Source organism: Lepisosteus oculatus, chromosome 8 (assembly GCF_040954835.1).
Source record: "Lepisosteus oculatus isolate fLepOcu1 chromosome 8, fLepOcu1.hap2, whole genome shotgun sequence".
Taxonomy (NCBI): domain Eukaryota; kingdom Metazoa; phylum Chordata; class Actinopteri; order Semionotiformes; family Lepisosteidae; genus Lepisosteus; species Lepisosteus oculatus.
The window spans coordinates 35,194,132-35,208,378 of record NC_090703.1 but is presented as its reverse complement, the minus strand read 5'-3'; the positions used below and the strand labels follow the sequence as shown (position 1 = coordinate 35,208,378).

Below are 14,247 nucleotides of genomic sequence, written 5' to 3'. Positions count from 1 at the left end.
GCCACACTTAGTCAGGTTTCTGCACATTCCATAATGCCTTGAATGTCACCAGAAGCAAGAGAGAGGGCCATTGGCATGCTACGGGCAGGCATGTCATGTGCCAGCATTGCCAGACAGTGTGGAATAAGCTGCTTCACTGTGTCCCGACTGCAGAGAAGGTTTCAGGAGACCACCAGGATGTCCAAGATCCGGTCGACCTTGAGTAACCACACCAGAGCAGGACTGACACATCATACTGGTACATCTGAGAAATAGTTTCAGATCTGCCACCCGTACTGCTGCTGAAACTGCCAGCAGATACAATGCTCACATCAGCGACAGGGCAGTGAGGCTCCATGCTGCTGGCCTTAGAGCAAGGCGACCTGTCAGAGGCCCTCTGTTCACACCTCCTGGACATCACACCTGACTGGTTTGGGCCAGACAGAGGCTGCAATGGACTCATCAGCAGTGGCATCAGGTGCCCTTCACAGATAAGTCACTCTTCAGCCTGTTCTACGCAGACGGGAGGGCTGGAGGTGTTGCATTTCTTTTTTCCATCAGTATACAGTATATTATTTTGCCTTCAAATTACCTTATTTACACAGAAAACTACACTCTGCAAAATAAAAATACAAACACAATGCTTTATTTATTGATGGCAGACATTTCCATTGTTAAAACCTTTTTTTCTTTTGCCAATTAGGTAGTCGTATGATTTCTGCTAGTTATCTATTAGTAGTGCTACAATATGTATGTAACGTGCATGAATATGAAGAAAATATGAAAAGATAGTGTTATAGTGCCTTATGAAATTAACTCCAGAATCAATCCAGTACAAAGCATGATGGGCCATGTGTGTTTCATGAAATCTGCAATGACTAGAATGGGAATGTTTCATTGGAGCATCATGGCTTTGACTGTTACACATCTTATAAAACCTGTCATGTGGGAGAAAAATACTTGAAAGATTTAATTTAGCCTTGAAAGATTTAAGTTAAATGCCGGAATCGAATCAGGTTTGTAACTGCATATTGTCCCACAGTAATAAATACTATTTATGGGATTTCCATGCAGACATTCAGTTATGGAACTCAAAATGCAGTGATGCACAGTGGCTTGCATGTATACAGCCAGATAGAGACTCATTAGGATGCCAAAAATGGTTTGACTAAATGGTTTGACAAAAATGGTTAGACTAAATTACAGTCACATAATGTCTAACCAATCAGCAGTACCCAGTTTACTGTACTGGAACTCTTTAGATTCCACTGAATGTAACCGTATTACATACAGCATGTCCTGCATTCTATAATGAAAGTTATTTGATATATTGGGTTCATGCCTTTTTGTTTTTTTATTCATTACATTAAAAAAGATATTGCTGCTCTGCAATCAAGAAATGAGTAATTAGATTCCTAGGATTAAAGGAATGTCCTACTCTGACAATTGTTATAGAACTGGACCTCTCTATTCTTGTGCACATGAGTCCTGATTCCAGTATTTAAAATCCTCAAAAGCAGAGACAAAGGCTTCAGAATTAACCGTGAAAGACAACCAGATAAAACAATGGGGAAATACCAGGAAGTACATTTGAAACTTAGAAGAGGAAGTAGAAAATCACACTTTTTTACGATAGTTTAAGCTTGGAACAAGTTAACCAGCTTGTTAAAGCTGATACCATAGGTTTTTCCAATAACAGTTCACACATTTCCCTGCTTTTGCTACCTTTCTTACATTCTAATGATCATAGAATCTCCATATTGTGACCCATTACTTATTTATTATTTTCATTCTGCTTGTTGAAACTTAAATGTGGAAATCTTCTTGTTAGAAACTGAAAACAAGTCGCCCTAGTTGTTTTTGTGATCTACGCTCAACAAAGTGAGGCATTTTATTGCCAACAATAACACTCACATATACTGTATAATGTACACAGCTGAAATCAGTACTGTCACGTGCTGTCAGCTGTTAAAATATGCAATACAGCGATCAGGTTTTTCATAGAAAATACTGGAGAGACGATTTACAGGAGGAAATTAAAGAGAAAAATCTCTTGTATTTTCTCTGTTAATGGTTTTAACAGAAATGCATGCAAACAGAACAATCAATAAAAGCTAAAGATATGGAATTTCAGTTTAGCAGGACTGAATATTATTTTATTGCTTAAGCCACACATCTCTAAAAAAAAACGTGTTGGGAGTTTAGAAGAGCTGATTGTGCTTTGTGTTCTCTGTGAAATTGCAGAATATCTTGTGACTTGCCCTTCTAGCTATATCTTTGTGCTCACATGGCTTCTCTGTAAGATTAGTTGATCACAATCCAGGATGTTCATGGAGAAGGAAATAAATTCTGAAATAGTTGATAAATGGATTAACAATATGGGTGTGGGAAGATGATTAAAAGTTTAAAAACAAAATCATGCTACCCTAGTGAGTATAGTACTATAACTGCACTAAGTATAAAACTCACACAGAAAATGTATTTTTTTAATATCATGGCCATTTTCTGATAGCTACGTTTTTCATGCCATGACACACCCATGGACAGGGTGCAGTAATGGGATGTAATGGGATGTTTAAAATAGGCGAGTCTCATGGCAAACTGAGACAAACACAGCCTTGAGGTTAAAATAGTGCTCTTTTATTTACAGTGCATAGAACTCCACAATCAAAGCAAAACCACATAACAAAACCCAGGATTGTCTTTGAGCTTTTAAATAAACTTCTTGAAAGCCTCTCTCTATTTACTAGCTGGGCAGCTAAGCTGCTTCTCAGCTTCACAAAACTAAAGTCCCAAAAATGCAAAAGTCCCATCTGTCATTTCCTCACTTATTCTCCGTCACATCTTTTTCCACTGGTGCCATTGGCTCTATCCTTTAGAAGGCTCAGATTCCTGTTTTTTAAATTGTGGCCTGACCAATATTCTTCTTCTAACTGGTCAGATGACTTACTGCCTAAGGTCATTTCCTACAGTACCCTGGGGACTGTAGTTCAGATAAGAGATGCCATATAGTCTGAATCTGCCACAATAAGTATAATGCATGATTACTCCAGAAATAATCTCTTTTGTGCAATTGACCTTTATGTTAGAGATATGCTTGTCTACTGTATGAAAACTAGCATAAGGCAGGTGTAAACATTCTTAACATGAGGCAATATGTGCTGTAATATACTGTACAGTACATTCCAATACAAATCCAGTGCTCTCAAGCACAGCCAATGCAGTAAATCACATCAGCTAAAGTACAGCACACTACTCTGTTACATAATGTAGAAAATGGTTTTAGGCCCAAATATTTTTCAGAATTCCTGAACAGATAGAATTTTAACTTCACAGCAGTAGCTATTCACAGATGACAATGTATATAACCAAAACACAGATTTGGAAGGATTATCTGACTTCAAACTAAATGTAAAGTTCATAAAATATTATACAGGTTTGTGCTGTGTATTTGGTATTTGAATTATAAACTGATTGGCAAATATTTAAAGTGGAACTGATGGCTAATGGCATTATTCATGGTTGCTTTCAGAGCACGTACAGTTGCAGATTATGTATTTTTGTAGTTTTTCCTAAAATGCACAGATCTCCATAATGCATTATGGATGTGTTTGGTCATACCATTTGCTTCTTTAACTAAAATGTAATGTTTGGTTCAAGTAAAATAAATTGCAGGTTCCATAGTTCGGACTAAGGTTATATCAATAATAAAGTTGACACCCCGAAGCAAAGAGACAGTCTTTTGGCTTAAAATATTTGAAGAATATCTAGATTGTGTGGGTGTGTTGCTAGGAGGTACCTGAGATGACAGTTTAAATCCAAGATCCAACCACACTGCTACATACATGTATAGACAAATGGACACTGCATTGATCTGGAGAGGATTCTCTGAAGGTCCACCACACTCAGCATACTGATTTAGCTAGGAAATAGTATATGTGATTCTATAACACCTATTTTATTTTTTTTTTGTTTTTGTGTAAAGAAGAGTTTCCCACACCCTTGTTTACCATACTCCAATATCTTTCATGCTTATTTCAATTGCTTATTCTGCTTTTATGTAACACACCTCTCTTTAATAGTAATTAATGTATTTTAGGTGATCTGTGTCCTAATTAAGAGAAAAAACATGCAGTGCCACCTGCATTCTAGATATTTTTACTTATCATTAAATTTTAATTGCTGCAATTTTGTATTTCAGACAGCATACAAATACATGACCTTTTCTTGATAAAATAATACTAGCCAGCAAATCTACACACAACTGAAGGCTAAATTAGAGAAGAATGAAATGTGAGAATCAGAATCAGGGTCAGTGTCATTCACATTCAAGTTACAAATCAAGGAGAAACAATAAGGGGTTCATAAAGAGACATGAATGCAAAAAGAAACACATTTATTTCATAATTATCAAGCATATCATCTTATGTTAGGTTTGCAAATGTCTTGCAAGGTAAGAATAAAGACCCAAAATCTCAATGTACGTTCATGGTTAAAATGAAAGAATGTTGATAATAAAAATGTGCAGTGTTTCATCACTGTAGAAGAAAGGATTTGTATTTAGAAATTAGGGACTGATAAAGTTTCTACAAATAAGTAGATTAGCAATTACTTCCAATAGATCCATAAGTCAGTAGTGATGAGGTTACAGTAGGTAAAGTTAATGGTTAGGTAAGGGTTAGTAAGAGCATGTTCACATTCCAAAGAACCATAATCAAACTCCAAATTATACAGCTTATATTGCAGCTTTTTTCTAAATTTTGAATGATTGTGGTTACATTATGTTGATTTTCACTTAAATAGTCCATGTTTCAACAAAGTACATTTATTTTTACCATCAGAGAAGACGTAAACTGCCTTGAACAGAAAATATGACTACAAAGGTCACCTGATTCAGTATGAAGAACTCACATCTCATTACATTTTAATAGAACTGTTTTTGAAGGGATTCAGAAGTGATAAGACAACATTTCTTGTGTTAGACACATTTAATTTATCTACTGTCAAAAATATGATTTCCTGATAACCTTTAAGGTTTTTTGTCCAAATAGAAATTTTAATTCAGCAGTCATTTGAGTTTGGCTCCATTAATGATTGACTGTTAAAAATAGTTTCTATTTTTATGGTGTACACAAATTGCCCTTGGTTTAGACTGTTTCGCAACACAGATACATACTGTATATTATGAATGTCAGAGCTGTGTTGTGACTGATGTTTTTTTCCTCATTTTTGTCTTATGATAGCTAAGGGAGGATTTGCTTAAACCAAGACACTCACAAATCACAGGTTTAGAACCACCAAAATGTGATCTGTAAAAAAAAAAAGTAGAACCCCTCATTACAGAATGAGTACAAAAACATCTAGTGGTGTGGTGGTATGATTAGACAGAAATAAAAAAAAATAACATTAGCTGAATCCTACTTTACAGTGAGCAATACCTGTTATACTTACTGGTAGTGCAGGTATTGTATTCCAAGTACTGTATGTGTTACCTGATTGATGTCTGTTTTATAAGGTTATACGAGTTACATTTATCTAATGTCTGCATGTTCCCTCAACTAGCCTTCCAACTCTTTCCAGGTATTTTTTCTTTCAAAGGCTTTATTCTCATGCACTTACCATTACTAGAGAATTTTACCCCTTCATGTGCATATAGTACCTTTTAGTGTTTAAGTATAAAGTCGCTCAAATCTCCCAAAGCTGCCTGGCGTGGGAGCAGTGGTTGCAATGCCAGTATTTATATTAATGGAATCACCTACTGGCCTTTGCCATGAGATCGTTATTTTGAAACAAATGCTAGTGCCTAGCACTAGGACAGTTAGTGCACAAAGTTGTCTTGCCTGTGAGTGGGAAGAGGTTGATGTTGCATCCTTTTTTAGTAGTGAGTCATTTTAGGTCACTTGAGCAAGTCATTTAATAATTCACATTCTTGCCAGCAATTAACTCTGAAGCTTCATACATTATGTGTGATAATGAATTTCCATCATTGGCATATTTAGCAAATAACAGCCTACAGTAATCTTAGCAAAGATTGGAAAAAAAAGAAGTGTGTTACCAATATTATCAGTCTGACAAGAATGTAGTGCAAATGTAAAATTAAGCTCCCTGCTGCAATTTTTTTTGCATTCCAGTATGATTTTATGATGGCTGTAGGGGAGACACTTGAGCACCTTTATTAAGTTTTCCATGTGGCATGTACGCTAATTTCACAGGCAGTTCTTTTTTTCCCAAGTGAAAGTTTCCAGTGGAGAAATTTAAGATGCTTTTAAAGGGTAATTTCCACTCCCAGAAGCACTGCTGATTCACAGGACAGGAGAGAAATCACTAAAGTAAACTTGCACAATAAACAAGGACCAAATATACTGGTCCTTGTGAGGTTTAACAGGACAAATACACATAACAGTTTTGGTTTGTTACCATACCTTTCATTGCACTGGTTTTTCTCATTTGAAATTACAATAGAACATAATTTTTTGCTTATAAATGCAATTTAAGCTATGAGGATGGCCAATGTCTATTCAAAGCTCTGCTATATGGTTGTACACAGCGTAGAGGAAGAACAGAACCCTTCCAAAGACTCCGCATAAGTCCCAGTACTCTCCCCATTGCTCAAATGCTCCAAAGCATAAGCATGACCAGTACTGCCCTTAAATACACATCATTTATCTTAATCATTCACAAACACACGAACAGTAACAGTTTCAACACAATGATAAATGCAGTAACAAGTAATTAATCAAGGACATAATTTAACATGACTAAACTTTACTATATTTGATTATGGTATGTCATGCAACCTTTAGTGGAATCTGGCAGCCTTTCCACCTTTAGACAAATTCTTGAAAAATGGACAGCTAAAAGCTCAAGTTCTTGAAATGGTTTTCTAGATTATGTTACACAGAACAAATAACTTCATGTGGCAATGGCGGTTAATACTGGTATTGTATCAGGGATTTGCTTTAAAAAGCAGCAGTGAGCAGATCTAGAGACCGACATTCTTTAACGCTTTTGTTGCTGAAAATAATAGATCAAGTAAGATGGTCAATTAAGAAATTGAAAGCACAAATTACAGTCCATGTCTACCATTGTCACTTTTGGGTGAGAGTTAGTAGGTAACTATTTCCAGTGCTCTTATGCAATGAAATTGGTGATGGCCAATGCAGCAGACATCAAAGATTTATTTAACAATTAGTTGCTTTTCTTTTTAAGTATCTAACAAGTGAGCTGTTTAAAAGAACAAGAGAACCCTTTGAACTGTGGATTCAATTGGCTATCACTGTGCTAGGAACAGTTGGATTTGAGTACAGTTCTTTTGCTATGTGCCAGTTGTATCAACCATAGCTCTATGGCATCCTGTATAACCCTGAAGAAAAGCTCTCTAGTGACTATGTTACTTTAGTTATACTTCAGATTGCATATTACTTGAAAACAAATGTATTAAAAGGAAGCAGTAGCAGAGCAGCATGTGCAGGTTGATAGTTGCCATTTTTTATACCTTTACGTCACATTGCCCAGTTTAGCATCTGCTGTTAAGATCAGAATTTTGAGACTATTTTCTGTAGAGATGTTCTCACCATGTCCAACAGAAAGATTCTTACTCAAGATGAGGTTGGAAGCCGGTTTGATCAGGCAAATGCAGTAAATAGGTCAAAGCTTTTGCTTAGCCACATTGAAGGATCAAGAATGTCTGGGCTCCCATTCAGTTTCCATGTTTAGCCATCCTTGGAAACCAACCACTCAGCAAGATTTCATTAGCAATTAATTAGGAGGGACGTGGAGGTGTAAAATGGGTTTACTCTACTGAACTGCACAGATCAGCTGACATACTGTAGTTCAGAAGCTCCACGGCCGAAACGTTGTGTTCTCTTTCTTCTTTTTTTCAGCATGGAATAAACCTATTACTTGTTCCTTTGCTGACATACTGTATACCAGTATGAGTGATAAGGTAGGTAATTCTGGACAAGATTGATTGCATACATTGCATTTTAAGATTACAAACAAAATATTTCAGAGTTTACTAGTTTGTTTATTTACAAATACAGTATTCCATATTCTGTATTGGAACATTGTGAGCAAACCATGTTCCAGCAATCTTGAAAAGGTCTACTTTGAATTTTCTACAACGTAATCCATTTTTAAGTTATACATTTTTTTAAGAGCATTGAAGCACAACAATCACAACATTGAAACACTTAAAAAGGCCCTCAATCCCATCTCAGTGTCATAATCTTCAGAACAACAGCTAAAGTTTGATCATAGCCATGGTTTTTGCCATAGTACTCTGCTTGTTGGTCCGCCAAACCAAGAACAATTTATGACTATTATAGCAATAAATAAGATACCTTTACTGTCCACATATTTCTTTATTGATTCAGAAATTTGAGATTCATTTGCATACTAAAAAATAATACCAAACTTCTCCAGTCCTTGTAGACCTAGGTTTGACTTTGTTTACAGAGGGTGGGAAACACTAGTCAAGATAGATAATCCTGCATGTTTTTGAGATACCTTTGAATTATAACTGGGGAAAAAAGAGAAGCACTGGTCATTAGTAAAAAAAAATAATTCAGTTAAATTGTTGCAGGATGAGACAAATTCAAAAACAAATAATCTATGCAATTTTGATTATGAAGGTAATTTAAGTTATGAATTAATTTAATTATTTATTCATGAGCACAGACTGGAAACAAAATGCTATGACATCATCTACGCATCTCAGATCTTTCAGGATAACCAAAGACTCAATAAATAAAAAAAATGAGTGTGACTTTATCTGTTTATTGATAGTTAATGTGATAACTGATTAAAGGTGTAGTTTATGTATCTACTGTACGCAATTGAATAAACACTAACCTATAGTATATAGAGCTATGTCCAATATTCTCGTAGCCACTTCTGAAAATATAAATAAAAAATTAATTATATATGTTTATTTATTCATTTATTAGAACTTAAATTGTCGTTTTTAACAACATGGAACAATTACCCAGTGTGTGTTGATATTATTAATGATAAAATAGGATTGATCAAAAGTGATTAGGTTATTGTAGTTTTAGATGGTTTTACTGCCAAATTATGTTTCAAAAAGTGCAAAATATGATATATATCCACATCAAAATTGGAACAAGATATTAAAATAAATTTATCCATGATCCAAATGACAGAAAATAAATGGTTTAAATTGTTTAAGAGTAAGTAATATATGAATGTGTTTTTAACATGAAAAACTAAATAATTACTGACAAAAGGGTGTGGCAAGTCTACTCCAAAGTAGAAACATATAATAAAAGGAAATATATTGATAACATTTTACTGTACTTTCTTTGGTTGTTAGAAGTGGTGTACATTTTTTCTCTTTTCCTTTAAAACCAAACTGCATATTTTTAGAAAACTACTGCATTCTCATTAGTATTTATACATTGTTTAATGATTGTGTCATTTCAGTTCTTCAGAGTCCTTGTTTTCTCTGTCATCTTTCATCGTCTGACTAAATCAGTTGGCTTCCTAAGGACCATGCAACATCAGCTGACAAAACAAAATGTCTATTGACTGATTACATTTTTTTCATACTGTATATGCTGCAAGATCTTTTGCTTTGCTTTACTTTACTTTTGCTTTACTTTATTTTTTATTCTTTGAATGATGCTGCTATCCAAAACATCTTAGATGATACAGATATCCTTATTCAAGGTGACTGAGGATATGGTTAGTTAACAAAAATGATACACATTTACAACAAAAAATAGGATCTTTACATAGGATATAACATTTTAGAACTTGACAGTTTAAACTACTTAACAACAAAATCTTAAAGCTGTTATTCTACTGAGTATGGATGGAATCTAAGGCACATTCTCTTTCAGGGGTGGGAGTCATTAATTATCTTCAGTGGCCCTTGTTTCAAGCTGTTGTTGTTCAGAAATCAAAGTAATCACACTAGGAAGACATCAAATTGTGTGTTCAATTACAGTGCCTATATACTTTTTCCAAACTAACATTTTTCGGCCTAACAGTATGAAATCAAGACACGTTAATCAGAAATTATTTTACCTTAATTTACACATTATTACACATAACTTCCAAGTGAAAAACAAATGCTCAAAGATTTTGAAATGTAACTAGAAATTAAAATCCCCCCCCAAATGGATTGGGTACGTGTACGCCGTTATTAGTAACAGCAACTATTAGCTCTGCGTAACAAATTGCCTTCCAAATCACACTACAAGGCCTCCATCTGTGTTAAATTGTAATGATTCTGATGATTTCAGAGCAAAATCAGCTGTTCCGTTAGTTCTCCTCTGCTAGGTAGTACATCTCAAAGTAGAGTCAACTATGGGCAACAAGGAGCTACACCAAAAGACCTCTGGGCACAGAGCAGGAGATGGATTTAAAATAAAATATATTAATTGTAAAATGCCAAAGGCCTCAAATATCCATTGGAGCACAGTCAAAATTATTATGAAGTGGAAGCCATATGGCACCACCTAAACCTTCTTCTCTGCAGTATGGAAGAGGTCATTAGTAAGTATTGAAGGGAAACTAGACTGAGATTGAGCTCAATCCAATTGAACATCTGTGGAATGACTTGAAGATTGCAGTCCATCAACAGTTTCCTCACAATTTGAATGAGTTAGAACAGTTGAGTGAGGAGAAATGGGAAAACATTACTAAATCTAGGTGTGCTACAGTATGTTGGTACAGACCTATCCAAACATAATTATGGTTATTACTGTAATTCAAGGAAAAGATGCTTCCATCAAGGACTAACTCAGATTTCCAGGTTATCCAACCAATTATCTCTAGGTTTTCATTTTTAATTACATATTCAGTAAATAAAGATAAAATAGACACTGTGTCTACTGTGACTTGATTTCAATCTGTTAGGCTGCAAAATGTTACTTTGGAAAGGGTGTGTAGGCTTTCTTTAGGCAATGTACTGTATGTACTGTAATTAGGAATTAGGAATATCTTTAAAAAAGGTCTTTAAAAAATGGGTCTTCTGTCAATCTGAACTATGTGTCTCAGTGACGAGCAAAGCCATTCTACAGTCATAAAAAAGAGAATCAGAGTTATAATTAAACAAGGTAAAAATATATATTGTCCTATAGCACATATGGTGAGCAAACCACAGAGAGATTGCTTCAAGTGTCCACTATTTGTTTCCTATCCTGAATGTCAACATCTGTATACTGCTGAGACCTTGCTTTTCTTTATGATACAAAAGATATGCTCTATGGTCTACTCCAGAGCTCAGCAGAGGTCACTGATGTGGAGTGCTTTGTCTTGTTTCCGAGGCAAGATCTGGATTTTCAGGACCAAATGTCAAGAAAACAGTGAGTACCTTGTGACTAAGGGTGATCTCATCACTGTCAAAAAGATTGAAAAGACATGGATTCTCCCATTTTAGTAATTGCTTCAATAAGTCTCTGTAAATTCGGATCCTATCGAAAAGAGGAATGGAATGAAATTTCATTAAAATTTTCAAGGCTTCTTTTTCATTTTAATTAAAATGTTTACAATACATCGAAATATGCACAAAAAGTATATTCTAATAACTGAAAATATTACAAACTATTAATGGAAATTGTGGGAATCATGGAATAATGCAACAATACATTATACAGTAATATGAAACCTTAAATAAATGCACAATTTAAAATCTGTCTTTTTATAAAGGTGAAACAGTACATCTTCAATTTTTATTCTAATTGCCAATGCATCTTTTTGAAATATTTTAAAGAATTGATTAAGTAAGTGGAACAAAAGCAGATGGCCCTCTGGCCCTTGAGAGTTCAAATTGAATTTCAATGTTAATGCATCTGATTGGGCTATAGACTAGTGCCCTATTAATGATCCTGTGTTAGGTTTTGGGTTAGAGGAGAAGGGGGGCTTCACCAATTACTGTAGATGATAAAATAATAGCCTTTTGGGTTTCTATAGTGTGTTAAGCTGGGCATCTATTGCACCTTTAAGTGCCAGTTTCCCTCGGTACACAATTCAATGCACTTTATCTGTGTATTCATTCTCCCTTCACTCGTTTCTCCCTTTTCTATGTTTAGGATGATCCTGTATTAATTTTATCCATTGGAACCAAAAGAAAACAAACAAATTTGCTGGTGAAACTATCCATCCATCCATTTACTTACTGCCTTATCCAATACAGAGTGGCAGGGGAACCGAAGCCTGTTCCAGCAAGCAATGGGCATAGGCAAACACTGACACAAACACACATGCACTCATACCAGGACCTAATTTCCCAGAAACCAGTTAACCTACTTGTAGATCTTTGGATTGTGAGTGGAGTGAAGTCTTTTTTCAACATTTGGCATTGATTAATTTCATAGGCAAATGATAATGTAGGAAATACAAGGCAAGATTTGAGATTCATGGTGTGTATCACAAACATTATGTTGCCTTTTCCATGTCAAAAAGTTGTACCATTTAGCTAAATACTAAAAACTGTACAGCAGTCTATTCTGTCAAAGTGAAAAGTCTCTAAACCCAGAAGAAAGAATGTAACAAATTAGCTGGAAAAAATATAATCAGGTCACTGGTGCATGACCTACTCATCATACAGTTTTAGAAGGTTACTAAAAATATATTTGAGTTTGTAACAGACACACAAATATTGATATTGGTGCCACTCTGTGTATCTGTTCATTCAAAACAGGATGATACTTTAAAAATGATTCTTCTTGTGCCAAACCCCATTCCTTTATGCATACAAAGGAGCAACTGTGACCTCCCCCTGTGACTGCCTGTCAGTGAATCACATGCTGTGTCTAGAGCTTCAGGAAATCCTCTCTGAAAATGGCAAAAGAAAGCAAGAATGGAACATTGGGTTCTTTGTTGAGTGAGATCACCAGGTTCAATTATTTACACTCCTCTGCCTCATCTTTGACTTGAATGTAAATTGTTCAGAAAAAAAGACATATACAAGATTTATCTGGAGGAAAACATAACATGGTAAGGTGTAAAAAAGTGAGGACATTTTATTTCATTTTCAAATTTGTTTTCAATTTTGATATAAGAAATATTGAATACAAACTGTAAGAGATATGGTGTTTGTATATTATACACCACATGCATGTGTTATATATCTGTTTTTGGGGTTATTTCACCACCACTTTTAGGCTGTACCCAACAGATACTGCGAAATGGTATTAAAATGTTACTTTTATATGTTATAGTTACGAGATTTGCAGAAAGAGTTGAGCCAATAAATTAAGTCTACTAGAATGTTTACTGGTATTCAGCACCTAGATCAGCATCTAACTGGTAGCTGTGTATGGTTTCCTCTTGAGATCTATGGCAATAATAGAAAGCTTATGTTTTTATTTAATCAATTTAACTGAAAACAGAACAAAGAATGTTTGATGACATGTACTGTATAAATAAATGGAAAAGAAGGCAGTGACCTAACTACTTTTCTAGTTTATTATGAATACGCAAATGGTACTGTATGACTTTGAAACTGTTCAGTGAATAGGAAGGTTTGCTCATTGACCAAAAAGTTCTTAGTATTTTCTATTATGTATTTTCATATTTTGTACTGTAACTTTTTGCTTTAGCTTTGAAAGAGTTATACTGTGGTTCTACCTCCAATTGTGAAATATGTTTTTATAACACCATTGACCAGAGCATCTTGCAAGCATTATTTTTCCACTTTCATTACATGGATTGAAGTTCATTTGCAAACAAGCCTTTACCATCTGAAGTCCTTTTGGCAGCTCACCTGTGCCACCCTAATGAAGGCCTTGTTTTTACTACTATTCCTGGCACAGTGTAGCCCTTTAAACATTTTCATTACATCAATCACAACCCTCTAGTTCTAGCCAGGCTTGTAATTTTTTTAACCTTTCATGTTTTCCATATACTAAAAAATTGATAAGTTTCTCACAGAAATGTGTAAAGTATTGAAACATTTCCATGTTAAATTTGTTATATACTGTAATTAGGGTGGAACAGTCGCACAGTGGTTAACATTGCTGCCTTGCAGTGGTGTGGCTCCCAGAGCCCATGGAATTTTTTCAGAATGCTCTGGTTTCCCATCAGGTTTCAAAGACTGAATATCAGTTAAGGAACAGGTGTCTTTAAATTGTCTCCCTGTGTGTATTCACCACAATAGACTAGTGCCTATCTGTTCAGAGTGTAATTCCTCCTTGCACTCTATGCTTCTGGGATAGGCTATTACCAAAAATAAGACACTTTAGATATAATACCAGACCAACCGGTACTTGTTACTTATATCTTGAACACATGTATATA

The 14,247-nt window shown here is 35.0% G+C and overlaps 1 protein-coding gene across 5 annotated transcripts in view; it reads left to right on the top strand.

The window, feature by feature from the left end:
* The window catches only part of LOC102691808 (serine/threonine-protein kinase PAK 3), a 63,088-nt gene that overhangs the window by 10,991 nt on the left and 37,850 nt on the right, over positions 1-14,247 (top strand). Inside the window, exon 1 of one of the 5 annotated variants that reach the window (XM_006632622.3) lies at positions 11,113-11,312. The exons of 3 other annotated variants lie outside the window; for them this stretch is intronic. The gene's annotated coding sequence lies outside the window, so the exon portion shown is untranslated. Of the gene's footprint in view, positions 1-11,112; positions 11,313-12,545; positions 12,946-14,247 lie in introns of those variants that run through there. One more of the 5 variants, XM_015351135.2, reaches the window with a different exon arrangement.